Source organism: Erigeron canadensis, chromosome 3, assembly GCF_010389155.1.
Source record: "Erigeron canadensis isolate Cc75 chromosome 3, C_canadensis_v1, whole genome shotgun sequence".
NCBI lineage: Eukaryota > Viridiplantae > Streptophyta > Magnoliopsida > Asterales > Asteraceae > Erigeron > Erigeron canadensis.
The window spans coordinates 17,546,961-17,554,211 of NC_057763.1; the positions used below are offsets into that span (position 1 = coordinate 17,546,961).

At 33.2% G+C, this 7,251-nt stretch overlaps 1 long non-coding RNA gene across 1 annotated transcript; it reads right to left on the bottom strand.

Moving 5' to 3' along the window:
- Positions 1 to 1,371: 1,371 nt before the first annotated feature.
- Positions 1,372 to 2,825, bottom strand: LOC122593909. The gene is made up of 3 exons (XR_006322899.1): positions 2,543 to 2,825; positions 2,100 to 2,400; positions 1,372 to 2,027 (listed from the first exon to the last, which is right to left on the bottom strand). It is a non-coding gene; the product is annotated as an uncharacterized LOC122593909 (long non-coding RNA).
- Between the last annotated feature and the right edge of the window lie 4,426 nt (positions 2,826 to 7,251).

The window sequence follows — 7,251 nt, forward strand, 5'->3', positions numbered from 1 at the left end:
TGTACTGGACTCTCTTTTTCAGTTGCTTCTCAATTTGGAGAGCCATTTTGCAAGCTCCTTCGTACGTCCAGATGGGCTGCAACTCTATCTTTTCTGAAATGGTAGCATTCAACCCACCAATGATTCTAGCGATAGTATGCTCTTCAGTTTCTTTCACACCAGTTCGAGTCTTCATTAGCTCGAATTCTCTAATATACTCCACAACTTCTTTAGTACCTTGTTTCAGATTGTTCATCAGTAGATACTGATCTTGCTTGTACGACTGGGGAACAAATCTTTTCTGTATGACTTCTTTCAATTTGGACCACGTCTTGATTTTGCTTTTACCCTTGTATTCCCTTTCAGATTTCATGTTATCATACCAAGACGAAGCATACTTTTTCAACCTAATAATGGCAACTTTAAAACTCTTCTTATCATCATACCCTTTTATTTCCATTATTCTATCCATCACCTGAACTCATTCAAAGAACTCTTCAGGGTTTGAAGAACCAACAAAATCTGGAGGATCTATCTTAATATCTTTTGTATCATCCACCTTATGTCTCCTATGCCTTCTTCTGGACTGATTAGACTCATCAGAATCACTAGAAGATCTGGGGGTGTCATCAGATCTCTCACTAGGACCTTGAGACTCATCATCTCTTTCACCTACAACACATTCTCTATTCAACCTTAAACCACCATCTTCTAATAGGTTAATAACTATACCAAGTGTTTCTTGTATATCTTCAATCTGCCTATCCCTACTAGCATTATGAGCTTCTTCTAATATCATATTTCTTCTAAAAGCCATTAATATTTAACAAAACAACACCAACAATACCAGACTTAAACAAAACAAACCACAATCCCAACAATCTAATCTGACCGAACTAATCAAACAACAACCAAGTACTAAAAGATTGAGAAACCTTTTTAAAACCTGGCTCTGATACCAAATTTGATGCGTAAATGACGCAATAACTCAAGCACAGCGGAATTTTAACAACTTCTTAAATTACTATTTTTGGTATTTTCTAGATTTTATAACATAAACAACAAAACAAGGTGATAAATAAAAAGATAGATAAATGAATCCACCACCAAAATTCGTAAAGGTCAAGCCATCGGAATCAAGGATAAAGGAAACACTCCAACCCACCACTATGTTTGATAAAGGTCTAACCACCACAAACACAGATAAAGGAATCGAAGATTTTAAGATCTCACCACTATATTTGATAAAGGACGAACCACCACAAATATAGATAAAGGGATTTTGGATAAGAAATGAAGATCAAAGATAAAGGTAAATGAAGGTAAATGAAGATTTTGGATAAGAAATAGAGGCTGCTCTATTAATTTCATTCAACAACATAATCTCCTTACAATGAGAAATACAACTCCTATTTATAGATAGTACTATTTCCTAGGAGTTATCGAAATAATAATAAAATAATAAAAAGGTGTCTTGGGTAAAGGACAACCACTAAACTTTATCATGGGGACAGCCACTAATTATTTCACCAATAGGAAAGAGACACACAAAGCTTTTAGAAAGATTCCTTCTGCAAATGGGCCCTCAAACCGTTAGGATTAACGTTGTCACACCTTCCTTCTTTTCTTTTCAACAGCTGTCATTCCTTCTTTATTGGTCCCCACCATACGAGACAGACTTTATTGGGAAAACAAGAAATACAATCCGGAACTCCACGGGAGATTTCATCTGGAGCACCTTTTAGTAGACTGGACTAGAGTTGATCACTGGAGAGCTTCAGTGGGAAACTCCTCTGGTGGACTTCTGGAAAGCTTCACTGGATCACTACTAGTAACATCTGGAGACCCTTGCCATTGAAGTAATGTTACAACTGGTGACTGGTCTGGTCCAGTAAATACTTCTCTAAAATGGACGACAACTAGCAGAATCAACATTGTTTGTTCTGATGGCATTATCTTGTCAGTTTTCTCCACTTCACTTAACTTCTCCAGCTCAGTTGTATTGTCCAGTTCACTTGGTTTCTGTAGTTCAGTGAACCTGGACACCTCTACATCAATAACATAAATTAATCAATGAAATAACATGAAACACTAAAGAGGAAGGACAAAGAGAGACATACTACTGAAACTCGATATTGATAGAGACAGCGCTAGAATTGGCAATGGTTCTGAAGGCAGTGTCGGAAAAAACCATGGTTGTCCCTTCATATGATGGCGGAGAAACCGTTGAGAGCGTAAAATCAACTATTCTAACTTGAATCACTTGGTCCGTAACACACTACCCTGGCTCAGTCGCACTTATGCATTTTACTAAATATTGTCTCCCACAAGCAGCTCCATTGTCCCATATTCCATCACCAGCGGCGGCAAATAGATTGCTAGATGGAAACTGGCTAGAATCGTAGCCGTAACACGCTGTTGCTGTTTTGTTAATTAACATCGCGCAAATAAGTTTAAAGTTGTAACAAAACATTTTTGGCATAGCAGTAGTTTAACTCTTTCAGAGACATATCAATATTTGCTGTTTTATGAAATCTATGTAGATATTGATGGGTAAACTTACGTAAGAATTATATTGCGCGGCTGGGCCTACTTCGCCGTGAGAGACTAGAAGAAAATTTGAAATGATAACGAAAGTGAGAAGAGATTGAAGCCGTTGATTATGATGATGATCCATGGAGTTAATTTAATATAGAAATTGATGATGATCCATGGAGTTAATTGGATCTAGCTAATAAGTGGGAGAAAATAATTTGGTATAACTATATTGTTATAATTGGGAGTCAACGCCTAGCTAATTGATATGGATAAATCAACGTATACATTGTAACAAGACTTGAACATCAATCAAGTGATTGGACGACGTTATTTGAGTTTTTATTAAAATAATGGAGTATGTCTGATGTGAATTTATCCGCGGTACACACAATCACATCAAAAAGTAAATAAATATTTTTCTGAAAATTTTCTGGATTCTATAATGAAACATCCTCAAGCTGATTATAAGCAGCTTGTGCAACAACAATGAAAAAAAAAAAATGGTTATAGGTATTAGTGGAAGAATTTTGATAACGAGAAAAGATAACATCTTTCCCTAGTAACCTATTTTAAATTTGTGATCAAAATAATGAGTTCGAGAATTTATTGTTGAACACAAAATTAGATTATTTATCGAATAGTAGAACTCGATAAATCGAATGTTTGAAAAGTTAAGTATTATCATCCAAACTAGATTGGATTAGAGACAAATTGAATTTAGTAAAACATGGTTGAAATGGATTAAAAGAGTTTAATGCTAAAACCTAGTTGTATGACATCTAGTTAAGATAATCATGACATGGATTCAGGTTGTAAATGAACGCAAACTAAGAAAAGGGAGGTGATCCCTACACAACACAATTTTGTCATACACAAAAATACATGCATCAGACAGTTGTACTGTACAACATTTTAATGCATATATTGTTGTGTATGGTAAAATTGTGTTGTGTAGGGATCATTTCCGACAACAACAGGTTAAAATTTAAATATTTCAACTATCGATTTAACAAATTATATATATCTATATATATATATATCTCATTCTATATATATATATATAACAAAGTATATATATAGTGTGCAACGGTTTCTGTACGTACGATTTTTTGGCAAATATAGCCCCTGCCGTTAAATACTCTTACAACAATGGTCGTCAACGTTAAAATAAATTAAAAACTCTTACAAGCATTAACAGATGTTAACTTTTGTTTGCGTGTTTAACGGGAGTTACAATAACGGCCACAAATCATGGCCTTTCGATAATAGGGAGTTAGGTCTTTTTCCCTAACGGGTGTTAACAAACATTGGATGTTATTTGAGTATCAAACAAGAGTTACAAAAGCAGTTGCAAATCAGGTCCATCTGTCTAGTTGGCATTAACCTATATAGTATTTATGTTAATATGATATTGTGTATCGGTCACCCAATTTAACAAAAGCGCATGAGTTTGTTTGTCTATTTTACGTTTTATTTTGTATTATACCTTTAACTAAAATTGTCACATTTTCATTTTTTATTTTCTTTTGTCATTTTAAATATAGAGTTGTTACATAATTAACATTCACTTTTTATTTCCACTATTCATACAACTCATCGTGTAATTGTTATATTTTTCGTTTGTAAGCGCTAATACATTTTTAGACACATGTTATATAAGAAAAAAAAGAAATGTATTCCTTGCCTATATTAAGATTCTTAATACAACGTTATGTCCTCGGGGCAACGCCCGGGTAACATAACTAGTTTTATATAGAAAATTCGTTGCTAAAAAAAAAAGAAAGTCGTGAATACTATCAATATTATAGTCATAAATAAATATATAAATTTTGTTGTAAAACTAAAGAAACAGAAGAATAATCACAAGAAAAGATAGAAAGAATGGAGAATTATCTATATTCATCTCATAAAGAGGCTCATATTTATAATACAATGGTGAAGTTTCCTCCAAGTAATAAATCTCTATACATTGATAAAAGATCTCCAAAAGATATGGACATCCATTCCATAATTATATATAACACTCCCCCTTGGATGTCCATTATTAAAAGACATTACGCCTCGTTAAAACCTTACTAGAGAAAATCCAATGGGACAAAAATCTAGTGAAGGGAAAAGAGTACATAATTTTTTTGATACGCTTGGGGATGTTGCCTCATTAAAAACCTTGACAGGAAAACCCAGTGGGACAAAGCCTTGCTCAAGGGAAAAAGAGTGCAACGCGTATCTTCTCCCCCTCATGATCACGTTACTTAAAATACTTATCATTCTCAAACATATTCGATGTTTGGCATATTAAGTGTCTGAATAAAATAAATCTCTTTGCTTCAATTTCAGTGATTCAGTAACACTTTCAACTCAATATTGTGATCATTATTTTGAAAGTCAAAAAGGGGCATTACAATATCATTTAACCTCATAAGCATGAACGCCATTTATCACTAAGATTGATAAACAAGACAAACCTTGTATTTAATTTCACATTTAGTTATTCAATCATCATTGGATACTCTCTCAGATTCCATTAATATTCAAATCATCAAAATACATGAAACTTATATCATATTTATATCCGGATTTCTTTATAAGTTTCAAACATAATACTTTATATTCTTGAGAACTTTTCACACGTGTTTCAATCATTTTTAATCACGAGACATGCTTCATGCATTTTATATCCCTCATGGAATCTCAATATCAAATGAACTCTTTTCATATTCTTTAGACGCGAATCAAGACATTCTCATTTTTACCAAACTTTTAATTTAGTTGCTTCCACCATATAATTTCTTCACTTTCAAATGCTTGGATTTCATGTCCCAAACTACTAGCGTCTTTTCATTTTTGGCCAATCATTCATATCATATCAATTTATGTGCATGCATACTTTCAAGATCCTCAACATATATACTCTTAGCGCTATCATATTCGTTCAATCTCGACGTCATTTTATCTATTTTCGATTCCACAAGTATCTAGACATGTCACAATTCATTGAGATCTCATTATTTACAAGTACCCGGGGTTTCTCAAAATCTTCATGTCTAGTTTCTCATCATCAATCTCTTATGGGGTCTTTTATACCTTGACTTTGACCATCTTAACTTTATGCTCCCTTTTCATTCGAGGCTTTTTATTTGAAATCAACTTTTCTACCACTTTCAAATGTGCATAGACTCATTACTAACAGGAGCATTGGCAACTTTTTGGTCAGTTCACATTACTGGCAATTACTAAATCATGTATATGAATTATCCCACAAACTTTAAGTTTATATTTATTGATGTGAGGATCTTTGATAATTCATTTTTACTTTCTTTAGCTGCTTTCCACTTTCCCTAATGTTGGGAACATCTCCCCCTAATGTTGGGAAAACTAAATCATGTCAATGAAAAACTTAAGCCACAAACTGATATTCCAATAATGGCTTTATTGAATACGTACACCTCTTTCATGTTCCAACTCATACCCAAAACAGCCATATTAATGTCTAGTTTAATCAGACAGTTTCAAACTGAATCAAAGCATAAGCCTACACACTTCCAAGGCACATCTATTTTCCCAACATTAATTCCAACATTCTTTGAAGTCTCATCTTTGTGCATTGTGGTGGAGCAACTTAATCATATATTGCACATTCAAAACTCTTATGAAACATATATGGTTTCTGACCATAAACCAATTTCAATGGGGAAAACACACAATCAATTCTTGGCATGATGCGAATTCAAATTATTGCATGTTAAATAATAACATGGCCCCAAATCTTACAATGGTCATTTTTGTCAATTACAATATGGAACATGTTCCAAATCTTACAAGACGAGCAATTAATTAATCCATCATATTGCGACTTTGGTGACCTATTTAGACGATGCATCGATTTAAAACACTAAATGGTCTTTTGGACGATGTATAGGCCTACTTACATCTCATTTGCATTTGTTCCATTATATTAAAAGGACTCAATCCTTATCTTTCTTGGCATATACGTTCTTATGGAGCAAATGACCTCAATTTAAAATAATCATTTTGAAGAATCTCTTCACTTTTCAATATATTTCGCATCATTATTGACCCGGAATGGTTCAACCAGTCATGCCAATCAATCAAGTAAACCTTGATTCATAAACTTCTTGATTCATGATGTGCTTCAATTGCACTCAACAATTATTGAATCATATCGGAGAACTCAATATATATTTATATATTTCAAACTATAATTTCTCCATAAAAATTTTCTAAGCACATATATGGCATTAATCATTCAACGAAGTGTCGTATAAGCATATATAACCACGTAACTTACTCATATACGCAAATGTCAAAACAATATTAGTCAATCAAGATATATTTTTCTCGCCTTTCATGTACGCGTCATTCTTAGCAACTTCATAACATTTACTATACACATATATCATTTCCCTGATATGACATTTTAGTAATGTGATTTTCATATTCATGATCACAATGTGTATCTATATATTGACATTTTTATCTTTTGCACATTGTCACAGCTCATTAATCTTCTCATAGCTAGTGACACCTTGTCTTATCATCTTAACCATGCCACTAATCAAGGTTCATAAATACATTAACATGTATATATATGTGCTTTGCTATAACCATAATATGCCAAAATTTTAATATCTCAATATTTTGAAACGTTTGTTTCGCGTGACAAATATACAGTAGCTCTTCTAGAGTCTTCGAATCATACAATTTAAATAGCAC